General features: G+C 42.3%; 1 long non-coding RNA gene across 1 annotated transcript; it reads right to left on the bottom strand.

Annotated features, from left to right (window-relative positions):
• Positions 1-7,019: 7,019 nt before the first annotated feature.
• Positions 7,020-7,441, bottom strand: LOC117560447. Its single transcript, XR_004571159.1, has 2 exons — positions 7,261-7,441; positions 7,020-7,157 (listed from the first exon to the last, which is right to left on the bottom strand). It is a non-coding gene; the product is annotated as an uncharacterized LOC117560447 (long non-coding RNA).
• Positions 7,442-22,542: the final 15,101 nt, after the last annotated feature.

Raw genomic sequence — 22,542 nt, 5'->3', positions numbered from 1 at the left:
GAACGTGACTGACACGATAAGATGCTCTGGTAGCAGCCTTGCTCTTGTTGTTGGGCCTGGTGAAAATGGACTGCTGTGCATTTAGCTGTCCTTTCAGGCCCCTCCCCTTTTGGGAGCGTAGGGCAGAATTTTAGGAGGGAATTCCGTCTCGTAGCGTTTGTGCACTGTTTTGAAATGCCGCTCCTAAATTACCCTTCTTCGGTAAAGCCACGCTCGCATTGCAGATGAGACAGATGGACTTTGAATTGGAATAGATACAAAAATAATCATCCTCCCACTCGGAGTGAAAATTATATATTTTGGGCTTTTTTGCTTCTGCCATAATTGCGGTCTTGTGTGTGTGCGGACTGTCACTCCTGTTGACACGGACAACGTCAGCGAAATAGTGCCCACTGCCCACCAGCCACGCCCCGACACATGGGGTCACGCCGGCCAATCACAAAGCTTTGATGCGTTCAAGTGCATTATTCTGGCACAGGAAGATTATGTTACAGGACATTAGGTGCATTCACACTGCGGTACTTTTCCCACAAAGGTTCATGTGAACTTAGTTCATGTGAACTCTTTTATCGCGTTCACACCAAAAAGAGCCGGTACTAAAATTAGTTCATGTGAACCTTTTTACCCCCTCGAAAATCCCTGCTAGAGAGCAGGGACTTTCGAGCGGCTCTTTTGTGAGAAAAGAGCTACATTTCTGATGGGCGGATTGCAAACCACGCCCCGTAAAACTCCCAAAAAGTTTTGTGAAGTCGCCATTTTATTATCCTCGCATTAGCATTATTATTTACACACGGCATCTATTGCACGTCTGTCCGTCCTGGGAGAGGGATCCCTCCTCTGTTGCTCTCCCTGAGGTTTCTCCCATTTTTCCCTTTAAACTGTGGGTTTTCTTCGGAAGTTTTTCCTTGTACGATGTGAGGGTCTAAGGACAGAGGGTGTCGTATTGTCATACTGATATTTTGTACAAACTGTAAAGTCCACTGAGACAAATGTAACATTTGTGATATTGGGCTATATAAATAAACATTGATTGATTGATTGATTGATTGATTATTAGCATTAGCATTAGCCCAGCGCAGAAACGCAGAGAGACTAACTTATGACAATACAAAATAAAACATGGGAGCGGTGGAGATGAGGAGGTGTCGGCGTTCTGGCGATTTACTCGGAAGGCTTCAGTAGAAGCTGCTGGGAGTCCCAGCAGCTTCTACTGAAGCCAGTCCCTAACTTCGGGGACTTCCGGCCGGGGACTCCGGGTGGCAGTATACGCCGTGAAGTGGTTTGCGGCCTGCCAGTAAACCCAAAGCAGAAGAAGAAGAAGCGGCTTCATTTGCCTAATCCACCCCCAGGGACTTTTTCCAGTGTGAACGCGATCTGTACTTAGTTCATGCGAACTAAAGAGTTCACATGAACTAAGTTCACATGAACCTTTGTGGGAAAAGTACCGCAGTGTGAATGCGCCTATTAACGATAAAACAGAATGTTGTTGTTCTATTTTTAGACACATCTCGCGATCGACTGGGAATCTCCCCGCGATCGACCGGTCGATCGCGATCGACTGGTTGGGCACCCCTGGTGTAGTGTATAGTTCTGGGGGGCGTTCGATTCCAGTTTTGGATAGTCTGGCGTGGTTTCGTTCCATTTCAAACAGCTGTTTGACGCTAGGCGTAACCTTGGCGCACTGCCACTCCAACATCCAATCCCAGACCTTGAAGATTAATCACGGGGACTGTAGTCCTAAACGATAGCTGGGGATTATGGGTAGTGTAGTTTCTTCGGCCATCCTAAACTCAAAAATGTTGACAATCGCAATGATGCTCGAAATGTCCCTTATAGGCCTACGTCTGTTTCCGGTTATTTTTATTTTGAAATTCAGTTCCTGGCGAACTCCAAAAAAGCCAGAGATTATGGAATTAAACCAATAAATAAAAGCAAGGATAATTGTGTGTTATTGGTGAGTAAATAACAGTGTGCTATTTTGAGAAGAATAACAAATTAGAAGGAAAAAAAGATTTTAAAAATACGAGGCTCTGAGCCCCGTTTATTTTCCTCACAGACGGCAACACTAAAGGTCTAAAATAAAGACCTAAATGAATATTTGGGATGTTCTTGCATTTAAATTCTCCCAATAAGTCCAAGTACAGAGGGTGACTTTGCTGTGAAAAAACACATTTCCACCAAAAAAACGTTAGCAACCATGAATGTGTACATGTACTGCACAAATAATCAGAAATAAAAACTCATTACTCGCATAAAATGACATCAAAACGCATTTTAATGGCCAAATGAACCTTAAAATAGGCCTTTTCCACCGAGAATAACACGAAGGTCGGCCATTGTTGTTGATCACGTGGTCTGGGAGCTGTTGCAGCGTCCATCGCAACCACCTTAGCAACCATGAATGTGTACACATTCATGAAGTAATCTTTGTCATAACTAGCAAACTAAACATCATGTACATGTACTGCACAAATAATCAGAAATAACAACTCATATTAATCGCATAAAATGACATCAAAACGCATTTTATTGGCCAAATGAACCTTAAAAGAGGCCTTTTCCACCGAGAATAACACGAAGGTCGGCCATTGTTGTTGATCACGTGGTCTATGAAGGTCTTTGGGACGCCCTGCCCGTAGAAGCCTGACGGTCAAGGGGTCCGCTGTCCGCAATGAAGGTCTATGGGACGCCCTGCCCGTAGAAGCCTGACGGGCAAGGGGTACCCCGTACGTCATATAGCGACGGGGAGGGGCCCTGACCGTCCGTCAATATGTGACGGGATGGGAGTGAGAACGTGTTGCACACACACACACACACACACACACACACACACACACACACACACACACACACACACACACACACACACACACACACATAAAATGGCAGATGCAAGTATCAGCGAGAGCAGCAGCGCATTTACAACTTGGATATAACCACTATTTTCAATTTGTGGGGATAAAGGACGCAAAAAATATTACGGTCAAATGTAAACTGTGTGCAGGACGGAAAGCATTGTCCACATCTAAAAACAGCAATGCCAATCTCCTGAAGCACCTAACTAATGTACATGTGGGGAGTTGTATTTTCTCTTACAGTGCCACAGAACAACACACAAACTTGTATTTGTATTGTTATAATTTTTAAAGTAAAGTAACTTGTTACTAGTTACTTTTATAATTTAGTAACTAATAAAGTAACTAGTTACTTTTTTGAGAGCAGTAACTATAACTATTACTAGTTACTTTTTAAAAGTAACTTGCCCAACACTGATGCTGTGTGCCTCTTTTGCAGAAGATGACTAAAGACTCAGATGAACAACTCTTTGACCAGTTCATTGCAAGGATTTCCACCACAAATCAATGGGGTTAACAGAAGACTAAGCTAAACTATTAGCCTCAATTCTATACATCTGTGAAACCCTTTGCAGATATTGTAGCAAAAGAGCCTTGAGTGTGTCATTTCAAAGAGCTTTTACGAGTTTACAAAAAAACAGAATGGGATTAGGGTCACAATCATGATCCCATAATGTTTGAAAAGACTGACTGGCACATGTACAGGCAGGGCCGGACTGGGACAATAAGTCAGGCCGGGAATTATACACCCAGCCAGGCCACTACCAGTTTTCTTTTGTGCCATTTTTCTGGATTTATTTGTCAATATTTACAGCGTTGCTGCCCATAGTGATAGGCCTAAACTTTAAATCTACTACCCCAGAATAAACATATGGACATGGGTTACTAATTTAAAAAAAAAGTGCAAATCTATTTAGGAACCTATCCATGTGAACATATTTTAGGTTGAGGTGGACCTCAAATCCTCTAGGAGGGTCCGGGGGCATGCTCCCCCGGTAAGATTTTTTTTTTTTAAATGTTGGACTTAAATGCATCAATCTGGTGCACTTTGAGGGGGAAATAAAGAGACTACACCCATATGAAACAGAACTGTAAACATTTAAATAATCATAAATTCATAAGAACATGGCCATAACCAATAACATACCATATCCAATATGAAAAAACATTGAAACTTGTTTATTTATTTGTTTTTGGTTCATTTATAGTTGTGAGCGTGTCTGGGCTCCTGAATCAGCCTCTCCTGTCTCCCTCCTCTCCCCCCTGCTCCTCTTTGAGGCAGCAGCAAAGACTAGTTTTAGCTCTCAATACGTTTTTAAAGTTTATCTTACCTTTTTTCACCTAGTTTTATTATTCATCCATATTTTACTAATCACTCCCCCTTCAAATGGAAATATGTGTTTACATAAATGGTGACCAAACCGTTTGAGACCCACAGAGAACTTAGACTAAGTTAACTAAACACTTTACCTCACCTGAGGCTGAGCTGTAGTTATCAGTCTCTCAGTCTGACAGGAGAGGACTCTCCTCCACCTTGTTGACAGCTCATGATATCCGTTAGCGCAGCTAGCTAGCACCAGATGCTAACAACAACAATACACGTAACCGGTGCGCGCGCTTTCTCTCTCGCTTGCTCGTGACACACATACACACACCCTCCCGAGCTTGAATGACACACAGAGACCAATCGAGGGCTTTAGTGTATGATCTGTATGAAAGTGGCCATGTCGGCAGGCCACATCACGTAGACAGCCAGTCACCCTCTGTGAGGCAGAGTCAGACCCACATTTGCGCAGCGTTGTGTTCACAATACATACATAAAAAAAAGAATCCTCAGGCCAGCAGGCCACTTAACAGGCCAGGCCATCGGGAAACCTCCCGGTCCTCCCGATGGCCAGTCCGGGCCTGTGTACAGGTAAGGAGCGCCCATGCTCATTTGGAAGGGAGGACTTTGGAATGAAAGGGGATAGAGGGGTCCTATCAAAAAAGTGTTCCTTGATTTGCCAATGACCTTTCTTATAACCATTTAAGGTATGGCATTTATTTTTTTCATTTTCCAGAAAACTGCCTACTCTTGGATACCACTTAATTACGATATTGGAAAAGTAATTGAACTTTTGCCCAATGAAAAAATATACTGCCTATCCCAGCTTTCACACTGCACTATGTAGTGTTCCCACACACAACACATGTGTGATGGATGAAGTTTTCTGCACAGCAGTGGACACACAGTGAGAGTCAAATACCTCGACGCACACAGCGAGACACCTGCCGTCCAAACAAAAGAAGAGAAGAAGAAGAGCCCCGAGCTGTAACAGAGCTGTGTGTTGTTCTCTTTTGATCAGGCGGGGTGGATGAGCAGACCGCTGTGCTTCTCAGGACCCGGGGCACTTGTTTTTATACGATCATGTTTACTTTAGACTGTAATGAAATCACACCTCCCATCACGCTGTGCACTCTGGGAAGTGGACTGGTGGGAGAGGGCTTTCACAGCGCTACTGATGCTCTCAGCTGGAGCAGATGGTGTCATACATGCTCAAATGTACAATAAAAATAAGAGATTAGGAGTTGTTCATATTGGCTGATCGCTCCCGTTAAGATAATGTCTCAAGTGATGTGAAATGGATTCCTCTATCAAGGTCAATATATCAAGTACTGCTCCTAAAATTGTGTTTATTTTGGCTGTGTGACAGGTCAATTCTGTAACAAATGTAGCAGCTGAAACCCAGATGTTCCTCTTAAATTCCCTCTGAAATAAAGTTATAAAAACAAGTTTCTCCACACTTTTCGAAGTATCCTATGTCATACAGTACAATCTGTATCTTGTTCTTACCACTTTCTTGCAGTTTGCTTCACTGAAATGGCCAAGATGCTTTAGCATTGCAGAAAATTCAAAATATTTCTTTAAAAATACTTCTGAGTTTTAATCTGAGATTTGTGGTATTTCTAGAAAACCTGGGATATTTAACTCCTCTTGTACATGTTGCAGTAAGGCTTATAAACAGGAATCATTTTCCCAAAGGGCTGTTATATCTCACACAGGCTCCGCCCTCTACTGGACTCTATAGGTCAGGGGTACTCAAATACAAATCTTAAAGGTCCAAAATAAATGTTTCAATAAGACAAAGGTCCGTTTATTACGGTCATTCAAACTTTTAAACAATTGCAACAAGATTCTTAACACGAGGTTGCAAAAACAAAAATAATCTGTATGCAGCCGTTTTCATTGTTATTGTGTCTGTGCTTGACCCCTCAGAGTCGCAGTGTAAGAGCTGCACAGTTATGAATAAAGGCAGCTGCACCCTCTTTCATTCAGCATTCCCATTATTGCTTTATAAATGTCTTGCCCCCTTGTGTGTCCACTGAGGTTCGTCAGGCCCAACACATCTTCAATAAACTCCCCCTTTGCCTCATCATAAAAACTCACAAACACCAGCAACTGAGCATTGTGAGTGGTGTCAGTGGACTCACCCACAGCTAAGGAAATGCAGTGTGCATTTTTTATTCCATCACAAAGCTGATTAATCAAATCACCAGCCAGTATTTATGTTCTTCTGGTTGCTGTGGAATCTGAGAGGGGATTTGCTTGATTTGACCTGTTATTTCCTCTTTTCGTTTGCCTTCAAACATGGTCTCCATCACTTCAGTCATGCATTCTTTTATACTTCAGTTATGATCCAGTGGAAAGTCCTTACCTACTTGCCTAGTTCAATCAAAGTGGTTACTTTTTTTTGGCTGGGCAGTGTAGTTTTAGACACCGTCTTATTTGACTTTCTCAGGACTTAAAACTGTTTTTTGGGGGCAGACCCCTCAAAGAAAAATATATATTTACACACGTAAGGTCATCATCTTAATAGTTTTGTTTGCTCATCTGTGAGGAGAGCATCAAGTTGACATGTCTATTACAGTTGAATGCGGCGATTACCATTTTGTTCAGCAAAACACCTCACAAACGTATTAAGATCAACAGCTTTAGTGCGTTTTGATTCAATGCTGAGTACAGCCAAACTGACAGTCTCTTCTCTGTCAGTGTAGACCGCAAATACCTCATTCCTTCAGTGCTTGGGTCCGAATGCTTCTCGTTTTGCGCCGTCCCAGTTAGGTTTCCCGAGAAGTGACTGGAGATGAGAACCCGCTATGCAAGCACTACAACTGAGACTGTGGTGAAGTGTCAAAAAGGCTTTATTTTGTCCACGACACTGACAAGGAGTTGACGAAGCACAGGTAGAGGGAAGACGTGGAGCTGGGCTGACCAGGAGGGGAGGCTGGACGTGGCAGGCAGAGCGGCTGGAGTATGTGGATCTGGAACAGGAAAAACAAGCATGATTAGGAAATGATCTCCCTTCACTAGGAGCATCAAAAAGTCACTAGGAAAAAACACTAGTAGGCCTGGACGATAGTTTACCACTGAAGAATAAACGAAGAACATGGCGAAGTCTGAAGATGGGAACCAGGGTTTTAAGCAGGTGCAGGTGAGTAGTGGCAATCAGTGAGATGAGCAGCAGCTGAGGCGGTGAGTTGGCGGGAATTGGAATGTAGGTAGCCACGCCCAGCCAGGGAGACAGACACATAGACAAACAGACAAAACAAACACAGACAGGGGAAAAAGAAGGAGGAAGTACTGCAGATCCTCACAGTCCCGTTCAAATGAAATCGCCGCCAATCATATGTCCACGGTCGCGCCAGGACCGGGGGAGGGGTTACATGACGTGCATCTTGTGCTGCATTCACTTGCACTCGAACATTAGAGACTTTCTCTCATAAATGTCCGTTGAGCCACAACTTTTCTTTCAAAACAAAGCTGCCAATTGGGGTGGCAGCTGGGGTGGCAAGGCCTATTTTTAGGGTGTCAGTTGCCACCCCGGTAGGTGAAACTAGGCTACTAGCTACAGTACAGATGGAACTAGATGAGCTGTTAACTCTCGCTCTGAATCAGACAGGTTGAAAGAGACGAGACACACATTTTTCCCACCCGCATTCCGCGAAGACCCGCCCTACTCTGCCTCTGATTCGCAGATTGTTTGGGGGGAAAAAACGCTGAATGTGATTGGACCAATACGTTGACAGACACACACAGACAGTGGAACAGGACATGCAGAGCGCTGTTTGCAGTCTATGGACATAGCGCATAATTTTGACTCGTGGCGATGTCTCGCAGATAACACAGATAATACATATGAAAAGTATAATTTGCTCAGAGTCCAGAGACAGTTGTGGTTCGGTCCGGACTTTGAGGATGCCTGCTATAGGTACTACCTCTCAATCATACCATGCGAGAAGCCCCTCAATGCAGTGCGCAATAGAGTGGTGAAGTCACGCCTATCTACTTCCAGTCCATGGGACCCCGGAAGCGGAAAATTATACATTGAAGTCAATGGAGAGAGAAAAGTTATCTTTTGATCCCGTTTGAATTGTGCCACGAATGACACATATGATGTTTGTCAATCTTAAACAATCATTTCCATATAAAAAAAGTCACAGTTTGTCGTAAAACTGTTAAAATATAAGACTATGAAAAATATGCAACTAGAAAGACTACAAATCCCAAATCCCATTCTGGGTAGCGTAAGTGATGTCATCGGCGATAATGCTCCAAGACTGAGAAGGGTCTAGCTTTGCTACAATAACATGCCATGTACGGTCTCTCAGCCACCGTAGGCGGCGTAGTAGGGGGCGTGTCGTGTAGTGTCATCAATTCGCTTTTCATCTGCCATGCCTCTGCCATGCCTCTCAGCCACCGTCGTGTCAGGTGGGCGTGTCGTGTACCGTCGTGTACCGTTGTGTACTGTCCGCGGCCGCAGCTAGACCATATTGCCAAGACTGGTTGCGACCATAGACTGTATATAAATGGACGTAGGGTCCGTGACGTCACCCATAGGATTCTGCAGAGTTGCCGAGAAGCCTTTAGTAGGCGGAGTCGGCCACTAACGGCTCGACAGTGACGTCAGAGTTCAACTCCCGCCTGTTCCAGGGCCCTTCTCACTTCGGTTAAATGAAATCCTTGCTTCCCTCACTTGCGTAGTTTCCCTGCGACTAGTCCCTCCCACCAGGGAAGCATGGAGAGACGCAAGGAAACCACGAGAAGCAGGGAAATTAGTTTTAAGAGCAATGGGACGTCCTTTCCTCCGGAGCGTCACGTGAAGCGATGTCCGTTTGTGATGACGCTGCACAGCTGATCGTCTGACAGCAGCCAGCTCTGTCCCCGTTATTTCCACACACCCCCCCGCCTCTGTTAGTACACATTTACTGACACAAACATTTGTATCATCTGTTGTAGACCCAAATAAATAAAATAAAATAAGAACTCATTCTCAAAAAAGATAAACGCCATTCTTAAAATGTATAAACGAACAATAGTTTGATTAATATTGATTAGAGTGCACAATAGAAATAACATAATTGAGAGAAGAAAAAGAGATATGTTATCTATCAAAACCCAGTTAGATTAACATTCATTGGACTGCACACTTTGTTTGTTTGTTTGGATATGTAGCAAATTAACATTTTAAATAGCACTTAATGACTGACTGAATGGAAATGACAATAAATGAAAATGTAAAACGAAAAAAGCGATCATGAAAATGTTTCCAAAAAATGAATAAAATGATTTTTGACCACTTTGTTGTTCAGATATATCACATATTTGTAACTAAATGATACATTAATTGAAACAAAACATGGTATAGACTGAGGAGTGACTCCCTTGAGGTTCATGTATTTTCTTCACTCCGCTGGGAAACTGCTCTCATGTCAAGAAGCATCAGATCAGTGCATGCACTACCTCGTCCAATCAGTGAGCGATACAAAGTAAGGGGGCGGCGCGAGTGTCTGAGGATTTCATCGGAGGATGGTCTAGTGCAGGGGTGCCCAACCAGTCGATCGCGATCGACCGGTCGATCGCGGGGAGATTCCCAGTCGATCGCGAGATGTGTCTAAAAATAGAACAACAATATTCTGTTTTATCGTTAACGTCCTGTAACATAATCTTCCTGTGCCAGAATAATGCACTTGAACGCATCAAAGCTTTGTGATTGGCCGGCGTGACCCCATGTGTCGGGGCGTGGCTGGTGAGCAGTGGGCACAGTGCACTAGTTCGCTAACGTTGTCCGTGTCAACAGGAGTGACAGTCCGCACACACACAAGACCGCAATTATGGCAGAAGCAAAACATATATAATTTTCACTCCGAGTGGGAGGATGATTATTTTTGTATCTATTCCAATTCAAAGTCCATCTGTCTCATCTGCAATGCGAGCGTGGCTTTATCGAAGAAGGGTCATTTAGGAGCGGCATTTCAAAACAGTGCACAAACGCTACGAGACGGAATTCCCTCCTAATTCTGCCCTACGCTCCAAAAGGGGAGGGGCCTGAGAGGACAGCTAAATGCACAGCAGTCCATTTTCACCAGGTCAACAACAAGAGCAAGGCTGCTACCAGAGCATCTTATCGTGTCAGTCACGTTCTTGAGAAACACATGAAGTCTTTCAAAGACGGCGAAGTTGTGAAAGAAGCGTGCCTGGAGGCTGCCGATGCGTAATAAAAATAACAGTAGCATTTCAACAGGTTTTTGATATGATAAAAACTCAAGTTAGATACCGTTATTAATCAGCTGTGAGTTTGTTTGAACTTATTCATTATAATTATTGTACAAAATGGTATAAGAATGCAAACTTAAATTGATTATAGTCTATTATCAATTCAGGTTAAGAAACTATGTTGCTTGCATCCTATTTTAAAAAGGCATTTATTTTTTATAATCTACTAAAATGCAACAAAAAAAGGGTTTGATTCTATTAATTTTGTCTTTTTTATTGCACTGTTGCAGCAGATTACTGTGTAGCTTCAGATCTGAGTTGTCTTATTAGTAAGCCTAATTTATACTTTTGTAGCAACACTATTTTTATATAATGGCAAAGAAAGGGTTCAGAGTCTTTTCTTTTTTCCATGTGTCATATGTGGCAGCACTGTTCAATGTTTCTTGAAAACATTACCCACTGTAGTGACGTGTGAATAAACACCAACTCTGTATCAACAACACTGTTGTGTAACTTCAGTTAAATACTTGTATGTGTGTAGATTAGAAAGAGGTAAGATAAAGGATCTGCAGTAGTTTATGGAGTATTAATCGTACAAAGGTCAGTTTTATACAAGTAGAAATGTGTATTTACCTGGTAGTAGGCTGTCAGTAATGGCTACGCCTCTCTATTTGGACTGGTAGATCTCGGCAGACTGGCAATTTTAAAAGTAGCTCTCGGTTCAAAAAAGGTTGGGCACCCCTGGTCTAGTGGTTCCTCGATTATAGCTCCTCCATTATCGCTCCTCGCTCCTCCTAGGCATCAGTGGCGGCGCTAGGGGGTGGCTACTTGGGCTCAAGCCCCGGATGTTTCACTTAAATTTTTTTTTTTAATTTACATTTTTATTTTTTGAAAACGTCTCGGGAGTAATGTGCAGTACCGGAGTCCACCAGAGAGGCAGCCACTGTGGGACATTAGCCTGCGTACTGCGTAGCCTGCCCTGAAGAAGAAGTGATCCTTCCTAGTGCCTGACGAGTTTTAAGCTAATAGCCTATACAGTTATGGATATTATAAAGTTATTGTCATTGAAGCAGCCGGCGCCACAAGCTGCAGCAGCAGCAGTATCAGCAGCTGACAACAATGTCATCACCAGCAGTCAAGAAATGGATGATGTTTCAGGTTTGTTAATCTAATGGTGATATCTGCACTCTGGCTGACTGAGTAAGAAGTGAAAAAGAGTGATATAACGTTAATGTTATAGCAAACATGGAGTAACCACATTAAGTCTACCCTTATATAATAGTATGTATACAGAACATGACTAAAAATTATCCTAAGATGTAACGTTAACCCTTGATAACCCTAAAATAACGTATTCCAATTTTTATTTTGTTTTCGCGCATGGAATTATACCGGCTCTCGTTTCAGTACACATAACAACAGAACTGACAGGAAATCCTCTGAATCAGACTCCGATTGGCTGTGACTGCATCCACTCAGAGTGTCCGATTCAGAAACGTGACTCTTACACTCTTTACGTCACAAACAAAGATGGTGGATGAGAATAGATCTATAAAACGATAAGCAATGCGCCAGAATCAAGGTGAGACTATCCGCATCGTTTAAAACTCTACGCACATTCGTTTCACCTTAATAAGTAAACGACTATTTGAGTGAATTAAGGCATTAGTTTGCTTCATTAAAGGGTGTTAATGAGTGTTGTCCAGTGCCTTTTGTCCGCTTTAAGGTGTTATTAAGGTAGGGTTAATGTTGCACCAGATTGATGCTTTCAACTTCAATATTTAAAAAAATCTTCCCGGGGGAGCATGCCCCCGGACCCCCCGAGAGGAGGCGACGACCCGCCTAAAGGATGTTCGGTCCACCCCCTACTTGTAAAAAATGGCACTGTGTATGCTGTGGATAACATTAGTGTTCACAAGAACAAGGTACACTCCCATGTTTTGTTTTAGTTGCTCTTCAGATTGAAGCGGCCAGTTTTATATCGACTATACTGTATGTGTGATCTCCTTTTTCTCGTTGTGTCATTTGAGTTTATTTGCTGTGTGTAGATTCAAGGATTTTGGTTATCTAGGCACAGCTGTGTGTGACTCCCTCTGGTACACTGGTATGTGTTTTCCTAATGTAGAGAGCATTGATTAATTAACTACACACTGAGTCTAGATCCTGACCAAATCCTTTTTTATTGTTGATCAAATGTTTTTCAAAAATGTATTCATACACATTTAGAAAAATACAATGTACAATCACAACCAATACAGCACAAATTACAAAAAATACAGAAAAAACAAACAATAACAACAATCAGACAAGAGGACAAAACTATGGAAAAATAAACCCTCCCACCCCCAGATCCGGACCATCCTTGTATTATTGCTCATTCAATCTATTATAGCATGCTAACAAATGGTACTTACTTTATTTTTACAGATCTGCATGGGAGACGATGGCGCGATGCAGAGCGCTGTCTGTGATTGTGCACGGGGGATGTACAAATGCAGCCACGCTGCAGCATTGGCAATATTTGCCATGTGGCAGATCAGCTCCACAGATGTTGAGTGCCAGTGGAGGAAGCCTGGCACTTAAAAAGTAGTCCAGCCGGTGTCTCAACTTTACCAACAGCGAGAGGAGACATACAACCCACTGGCCAGAGACATCGCCAACTGTCAACTGGGGGGTTGTAAACGAGGCCGAAGGGGTGAAGGCTTTTGTGGAGGCCTATCAAGTGACAGTGTTCGAATCCAGTGGTCTCTTTGTGAGGGAGTCGGGTGTTTTGGGAGCATCACCCGATGGACTTGTTCAGCCATCTGCCCTGCTGGAGGTGAAGTGTCCACACAGCCAGAGGAACATGACCATCGCAGAGGCAGTCCAGTTACCATCCTTCTGTCTCCGTGAGGAGGGTGGGTCATATATTCTCAAGGAGAATCACCCATACTGGCACCAGGTCCAAGGGCAGCTGCACATCACAGACCGGAGTCTCTGCTACTTTGTTGTGTGGACCACGAAGGAGGCGATCATCATCCCCATCCCCAAAGACCCTGCATGGCATGGAAATCTCCTCCTCCTGGAAAAATTCTACACCCAGCATATGCTCCCTGTGTTGGCCAGTAGAGAGGAGGACATTTAAATAAACATACTCTTAACACCCTCGGACTCTGCGTTGTGTTTCGTATGTGTGATGGGGTGTTATGCAGAAGGGAGGAAAACAGGACACAGCAGATTGGGATTGTGGTGGAGATGCTGAGCAGTTATTTAATTGTTGCATGTAATGCAACAATTAAATTAGTTAGTTATTAGTTATTCCATCTTTTGCTGTAACATGGATCTGTATGTAACTCTATATTTACTTGTTATCTACCACACTTCCTTCTACATCTACATAGGATATATATATTTGTATACATATCTGTAAATGTTTATTTAAACGTCTTTTTGATCTCTCTGTCTATAAACACAAACTGAGTAAGATTGACAATAAAGTTGACTTTGAAAAATATATATATTCTTTATGAAAATAGTTGACTGTTGGAGAAATGAATCCAAATGAAACGTTGGACTGAACTACAACTACGCCTTTGAATCTCTACGGACTGTTTTTCAGTGGGATGGCAAGTTCCTATCTTTAAACATTTATTCGTTTTTTCTCAGAACAGATTTGATTTTCTGAAGTTAATTTAACTTTGCCGACCATGTAAGGTCATTATTAAAAGGTACAATCAATTTGTTTAGGGTTGACTAAAATAATGAAAAACATTCATTTGGATAATTTACTGACAGAATAAGAAACTCAATGATGCTCTACTCACCTGTTCCCTTTTTATAAAGTGAAACAGTTGAAACGATAGATTTTAGTAAACTTAAAAACAACCTTCTCCAAAAGCTATCAAGGAATATACCGAATACTTGTTTTAGAACTATATTACATATTTTTATATAAATAGTTTGAATGATCCATAATTGACAGAAGCTTGTGTTTACACTGACCTGTTACTCATATATTAATGTCTTTGTAACTTCAGTAAACCACTTCTTCACTAATTTATTTAATTCATCACGGTTCAGTAAACTAAGTGATACATGAACCAGTTTAATCATTATAATAACGTAGGATTGCAACTCTTTGAAACTGTAGGTGGCTCTTAAAAGAGCCGTTGTGTTTGGGTGTGCTGGTCTCAGGTCAGTCTAAGCCCTCTCTCCGCGGATGCAGCGGGCCAGCTGGATGCCCTTGGGCATGATGGTGACCCTCTTTGCTTGGTTCATCTTACTGGGGGGCAGCTACATGGATGTCGGTGCAGTCCACAATTATTGTGCAGTTGAAGGCAGAATGAATTTATTATTGACTCCGAATGAAGCACAACTTCATGTCATACAATACATTGACTTTATTTGTAATTGTGTAAAAAAATATGAGCATTGATTAGCAAGCAGGACCTGCAGGAACAGAGAACGGTGATGGATGGAGCTGGGAAGAGAGAAGAATAAAGAAAACAGATCAACTTTATTATCGGATATTAAAAATTCAATTTCAAAATAAGTTGCCGCTCCTACAGTTTTCTAGTATGTAAAGATGATTTCACATGACCTATGCAAAATATCACACTCAATACATGTGTGTCTCTGGGGGGAGCATTGTGCCTTTGATGTATATAAATAATATACCATAACCAAATACTATTACGTACAGTGGAAATCAGGTTGCCAGAGCAGGTCAGTGTGCATGTTCCTCAACGTCTCAGCAGTTACAGGTGAGGTAAAGAAAATAAAAGAGAAAAAGGTCAGTAACAACACTTTAAAGTAACAACACTTTGAAACACTTTGAATAATTATCTCTTCTAACAATTTTCTCTCACTAAGCACACAACGACTGTCTTTCCAACAAACAGATTGACTCACCCTCACTGTCATCACAATGAAACACGTCCAGAAGAATGTCATGCAAAGCTCCCTGCCTGCCTTCGACTCTCCCTGAACTGCTTCCTTAGCACCCGGTGGAGGGCGCAGTAGGCTACTCTTCAAATGTTTCACGAAATACTTACCATCATGACTACTCTTACTGTTTAACATTTTGGTTTACTTCATGTAATAAAATAATAACTTCATGGTAAGGCTACTAAAAATGACAAGGCTAAGTAATGTAATGCTAACTAACGTGCTCGCTACTCGTCGCTACTACCTAGGTAGCTAACTTGACTATGTTCCATGCACAACAATATTACCTATGATATTACCTGATATGTCTGATCCAGCGACTCCTGGTCCTTTCATCAGACGGGAAGCGATAGAACGAGCAAGTGGTATGATCACTTTTGTGATTACAACCTGGTACAAAACACACAGGCATCTTGTTCGCGCAGCAGCCATTACCAGCAAAGGTCTAGATAGCCTTGGACTAATACTACGGAGAAATAAAAGACACCACACACTTGCATTGTAGTTCACATGACACTGACTGAGTTTTCCGAGTGAGCCAGCAATGATCCCTTTATTAGAACCAGCTGTGTGATTGACAGAATGACAGATATGACGTCAGCATAAGAGCATTCAAGAGATGAATCGTTCACAACAGTTCAACACCCCCACTTGATCTTATTCTGACAACCTTTGACATACATTTACACTTTTTTTTCATTTTAACCTTCAACACCAAAAATGAAATACACAAACTTTTCAATCATGCCCTTTGTTACAGGCTTGGTTAAAATATCAGCTACCATTTCTGTTGGGCAGTATTCAATAATAATGTTTCCATCACTAACTGCAGATCGAACAAAATGATATTTGATATCAACATGTTTACACCTTTGACGACACACAGGATTATTCTTGGTTGTCCTCAAAGATTGTCACTGGTGCATAATCATTTCCACTGTCCATTCCTTTTAATAATTGCACAATATAACTTTCCTGTGTAGCAGCTGCCAATGCCATATATTCTGCTTCACATGTGGATAAAGCAACTGTAGGCTGTTTCTTAGATTTCCAGGAAATAACAGGTCCTGTCTGACATAGACTAAAACAGTACCCAGTTGTGCTCCGTCTGTCATTTTGATCTGCTGCCCAATCAGCATCACAATATGCAACAAGTTTTAGTTTTGAATCACTTCTCTTGTAACACAACTCCTGGTCTACAGTTCCCTTCAAGTATCTCAACACATGTTTTGCTGTTACCATATGCTGTTCTTTTGGTTCGGGTAAGTGTTGAGACAACTTACTGACAATAAAATTTAGATCAGGTCTAGTACATGTCATCACATAAATCAAGCTGCCTACCACTTCACGATACCTCTTTTGATCAACAGATTCACCTTCATTGTCAAATTGTTGTTTATACTCGCATGGAGTCGATCTTGCCTTGCAGTCAGACATGTCAAACCTTTGCAATATTTTCATGATGTACCTTTTCTGGTTCATCTTTATTTCACCATCTGTCTGTGTGAAATCAATGCCTAGAAAGTTCTTAAGTTTGCCAAGATCTTTCATCTTAAATTTGGCTCCCAAAATATCTTTTACATTTTGGATTGTTTGACTGTTGCTTCCTGCAATGATAAGATCATCAACCCAGATTATCAAAATAATCCTTTCACCTTTAGATGTTAGTTTACTGTAAACACAATGGTCAGCCGGATTTTGAACAAAACCATTTTCACTTAGATAATCATGGAGCATTTTATTCCAATTCCGTCCTGATTGTTTCAGACCATACAGTGATTTGTTAAGTTTACAGACCAGTTTCTCCCCCTTCTCTGACTTAACCTCAAATCCTTCAGGTTGTTCCATAAACAACTCACAGTCTATAGGAGCATGTAAATATGCCGTTTTAACATCCATTTGATGCAATTCTAAATCATGTTGTACTGCGATTTGCATTAGACTACGTACAGATGTCATATTTGCAGTTGGAGAAAAGGTTTCCTTATAATCAATACCAGACACTTGACTATAGCCTTTTGCTACATACCTGGCTTTGCATGTTTTAACTGGGTTCTCTTTCACTGTGTAAACCCATCTGCCCCCCACTGCATGTTTACCTTCTGGCAGTGTGGTCAGGGTAAATGTGTCATTTTCCCTTAGTGAATCCATTTCCTCCTCCATAGCTTTAGCCCATAATTGAGAATTTGGTGATGTCATAGCCTCCTTCAATGTTTGGGGCACATCACAAATAACTCTATAACAGTAATCAAGGGTTAGTTCTCCTTGGTCATCAGATTCGACTTTACACTCATAATCCTTCAAATATTGAGGAGGTTTTCTTTCCCTTTGTGGATAAGATGTACTCTGGAAATATTGAGGAGGTTTTCTTTCCCTTTGTGGGTAAGATGTCCTCTGGCTACTTTGGCCTTCACCTGTCTGAATGTTATCACAAGTCTAATTTTCCTGTGACTCTTTTGGGATTACATTTGCCTTTTCAATTTTTGGTAGGTGGTTTACAGCTCTCCTCATACTGAAATCTTCATCATCCGTTTCCTGCTCTGTTTGAGTCTGACTCTCAATGACACTCTTGGTGATGAATTTGACCAACCTATTTTTGAGTACTTTTCCTGTGTCAGGATAAAACACCAAATAAGCAGGGCTGTTCTTATCATAGCCTACAAAAATACCCTTTTCAGATCTTGAATCCAACTTTTTCTTGTTTTGCTTGTAAGCATAGCATGGTGACCCAAATGTTCTCATTTTTTAAAGGTTAGGCTTCTTTCCTTTCAACATGTAGTATGGAGTCTGTCCTACACGTTTGTTGTAACACCTATTTCCAATGACAGCAGCAGTCATAACTGCATATGTCCACAACTCTTTTGGTAGGTTACTCTCAATTAGTATGCATCTTGCCATTTCAAACAATGTTCTCCAATTTCTCTCAGCTGTCCCATTTTGATGGGGTGAATAAGGAGTTGAGGTCTCATGTCTGATGGCATTTCTACTTAGCAATGACTGAAATTGACCAGAAGTATACTCAGTACCATTATCAGATCTAATGCATTTGATTTTTCCATAAGGTGAAACGTCAGCAATGTACTTCTCAGTAGCCTTGACTGTGTCACTCTTAGATTTCAAAAAATAAACGAAAACTGCTCCTGAATAGTCAGTAAATGCTAATGTGTATCTGAACCCATCTTTAGCTGTAGGATCTATAGGTCCAGACAAATCTGTGTGTACAAGCTGCAGTGCAGCCTTTGCCCTTTCATCTGGCTCTCTGCTCCTGCTCTGAGCAAATTTCCCTTTTGTGCACACTTCACATGTCAAATTAGATGTATCAGTTTTGCCTTTAATTGTCATACCCTCTGTGACTTTTTGCAATTTCAACACATCTTCGTAGTTACAGTGACCTAGAATTTCGTGCCATGTTTTGATATCATAACACCCATGACATTCATCAACATTTTCATCATTAACTGTGTTTAAATAAAACAATCTATCATACACCTTAATATCAAATGTCGTACCGTTCTCGTGAATGAGCTTGTTCTGTCCTTCTTTGAATACGACCGTGGCTCCATTGGTCGTCGCTGCTTTGACCGATAAACTGTCTTGGGGAAAGGATGGGACGTACAGCGCTCCCGTCAGCATCGTCTCCACCTCTCGACCCGTATTGTCTTTCAGCCTAACTTTGGCTGCACCTCTCTTCAGCACTATGCCAGAGGCCCTCACTCCGTCAGCCAACTCCAGGACATGTTTTCGTGGCTCGAAACTCTCGTCAAAGTCTTTGAATTTGTTCATGTCAGTCACTATGTGCGATGTAGCACCGGTGTCGACCATAAGCCCTCTTTGCTTCAGTCCATCGCCCGGGTCGCTGTCCACCTGTCGTTCGCGGGCCTTGAAGGCGAATGTGTGGTGGTGGTCGTGGTCCTCTTCGTCCATGGCCTGTTTTACGTTGTCTTGTCGTCCTCTCCGCCTGCAGTTTGCATCTCTGTGCGTGGAACTCCTGCAAAAACGGCACCACTGTCTCTGTTGTTCCCCGTGACCAGCAGCCTTGCACTCGCGGGCCCTGTGACCCTTCTGGCCGCAAGTATAACAGGTCAGCAGCTTCACATCAAAGTCTTTGCCTCTTACTTTCATCACGCTGTCATCAACTGAGCTCCCACTGAACTTCTCAGTGCTCTCGTAGCTCCTCAGCTTGGTCTTGAACTCGGCGAAGGTGATCTTCTCATCACTTTGTGTAGTGTGGATAGAAAACGGCTTAAATGACACTGGCAGCCCCTTCAGAATCATAGCTATCAATAAACCGTCACTCAAAATCTCTTCTGCATTCCTCAGTGCTGTGATAGCAGTCTCTGCCCGTATAATATAGTCTGTGATGCTTTCATTAGCATATTTCTGGAGAGACGTAAGCTCTGTATACAAGCTGATCACACGCGGTTTTCCTGTACCTGCGTAGTGATCCCTCAGAATCTTCAACGCCTTTCTCTCATCGTCCGCTGCATCTCTCATGACCAGAGACAAACTTGTATCGTCCAACAATTGAATAAGTTCAGCGTAGACTTCTTCATTTTTATCAGCGTCTTCTGCGGCTCTTACCGCGGCTCCTTCTGCGTCCTCTTCGCCTACGCCACTGTCAGGCTCTTTCAATATGGTGCTTTTCAGCCTTTGTCGACGCAGGTGGCCAAGAAACTTTGTTTCCCACAACTCATAGTTTTTCTCATCTCCGTCAAAGCACAAACGATTCCATCGGTTTCCAAAATCCTTTCTGGGCCCATAACCTGTTGGCGCAGCAGCCATTACCAGCAAAGGTCTAGATAGCCTTGGACTAATAATACGGAGAAATAAAAGACGCCACACACTTGCATTGTAGTTCACATGACACTGACTGAGTTTTCCGAGTGAGCCAGCAATGATCCCTTTATTAGAACCAGCTGTGTGATTGACAGATTGACAGATATGACGTCAGCATAAGAGCATTCAAGAGATGAATCGTTCACAACAGTTCAACACATCTTGTAAAAGTGAACCAACCACTTGGAGCATTATCGCCTGTGACATCACTTACGCGACCCAGAATGGGATTTGGGATTTGTAGTCGCATATTTTTCATAGTCTTATATTTCAACAGTTTTACGACAAAATGTGACTTTTTTGACATGGAAATGATTGTTTAAGATTGACAAACATCATATGTGTAGTTCGTGGCACAATTCAAACGGGATCAAAAGATACGTTTTCTCTCTCCATTGAATTCAATGTATAATCTTTCGCTTCCGGGGTCCCATGGACCGGAAGTAGATGGGCGTGACTTCGCCTCAGGGCAAAGAGGCGGAGCCGAGGCGGGACCTGCTGCCACCGAGCTGAAAGTTCCAGAGCTAGCTGAAGCTCAGTGGCGTTTTCTCCCGGAGGCCAAGGGAAGCCAGGCTTCCACTGTTTTTTCGGATTGTAGTTATAATTTAAATAAATAAATAAAAACACTTTGTTTTGTTTCGATAATTCTCCTTTGCTGTGTGTTGCTGCCGGCCCGGCTCTCCCCCATTCTCATTGAGTATTTTACAAAGAGTGAAACAAACAGCGCCCCTCTAGATGTTATGGTGAAACAGTAGATTGCACTCACTGTTGCGAGAGGAGGCCAGCCGAATCTAGCTTCCCTTGGTGAAAAAAAATGGAGGGATTGACCAATCAGATGAGGCCCACGTGATGCCCCTGCCAACCTGTGATTGGTCAGGGCCATGCCAAGGGAAGCTAGCCGCCTCTTGCTTCCCTTCAGAGGCGGCTGGCGGCTGGCGATTTGATTGGACACTGCCATCCAATCAAATCACATCAACATCAGTTTTAATACTGTAACTGTCATCACCGCCGTTAGAAATGATCAAGCAAATGAAGCATTATGGAGGGTGGAGATTTGGCGTACTTAATCAAACATAACTTTACTAAACTTCCGCTACAGCAGCAACTAAAAATTAAATCAGATGACAGGCAAATGCCCGCACTCGAGCTGTGTGTACACAGAGGAAAAAGGGAGAGAATCGGATGTTCAATGAGGACAATTATGTCCGCACGGAGTGGCTAACTGGAAGCGCTAAACTTCAGCGTCTAATTTGCTGGCCATGTCTTCTTTTTGACAAGGATTCGTGCTCCCTGAACAATCCTTGGGCAACTTCAGGATTCATCGACCTTGCCAACCTGTCACGGGCAATTGAGAGGCACGGTAAATCCAAAAATCACATAGATTGTGTGATTGTCTGCATACATTAATAAGTAAAATGCTTAAATTAATAAGGAGAGAGTTTCAGCTGGAGAGTGCGTGCGGACCTGTCGGTTAGATAACAGGCGTGTGCAAGTCCTGCATCTGTGTGATACAAATGTGTGTAAAATGATACCGGGCGCTGTAATCACTCATCTGGTTACGTTATTGACCACCCCCCGACCCAAAAAATGGGCTTCCCCTACATTTTTCCCCACGCCACGCTACTGCTGAAGCTACCAAGCTAAGCTAACATGCTCCCCATCTCCACACTGCCGTCGCATTTTACGTTTCTAAGGTAAGCGGACATGAAACTATTCAGCAAAACTATAAATAATAATCTAAGTTATTGAGTTTTTAGCATAATACTTCAGAATCTTAAAACCCCTTAATGTTTTTGTGCTAAATTCAACACTGGAATCAAGCAAATATGAATATGTTTGCATGACATTAGTTATTTGTATTTTGATATCACTTAACTATACGTTTAATACATTTAAGTCAAGCTAAGGTACATGTGATGTTAGCTAGTTAGTGCTCTTACCTGCGATGCCTCCTCCAAACAGCATAATAACCAGACTGTATCATTAAAACTAAGTACCAGTTATAGATCCTTGACTTTAGACAAACAATTCAAAAGACAACATGTATTTAAAGACCAATCTTATTTTGAATGTGCCTCTTAACCTGAGATATTAGTTATACAGTAATAGTATTGACAATCTAAAAAAACTGAGCAACTCAACAGTCAACTTTATGTTTCTTATTGTCTAAAGCATTTATTATTTTCATTTTCCCAATCTCATATTCAGTGTGGACGGATTGAGACAGCCTGGCGTCCAGAGAGCTGCAGAGACTTCAGGGAGAAACCTCCGTGTGATGGACGTCCTGTCTGTTGGTTTGGAGAGGACTGAGGGTCTTTCCTCTGCGAGGAGGACCAGGCCTGATGGAGGAGCCCATGCTGGGCATAGCTGATACCACCTGCACAGGCCTAG

Source organism: Gymnodraco acuticeps, unplaced genomic scaffold, assembly GCF_902827175.1.
Source record: "Gymnodraco acuticeps unplaced genomic scaffold, fGymAcu1.1, whole genome shotgun sequence".
NCBI lineage: Eukaryota > Metazoa > Chordata > Actinopteri > Perciformes > Bathydraconidae > Gymnodraco > Gymnodraco acuticeps.
The sequence above is the reverse complement of the archived record's forward strand: the minus strand, read 5'-3'. Positions and strand labels throughout refer to the sequence as shown.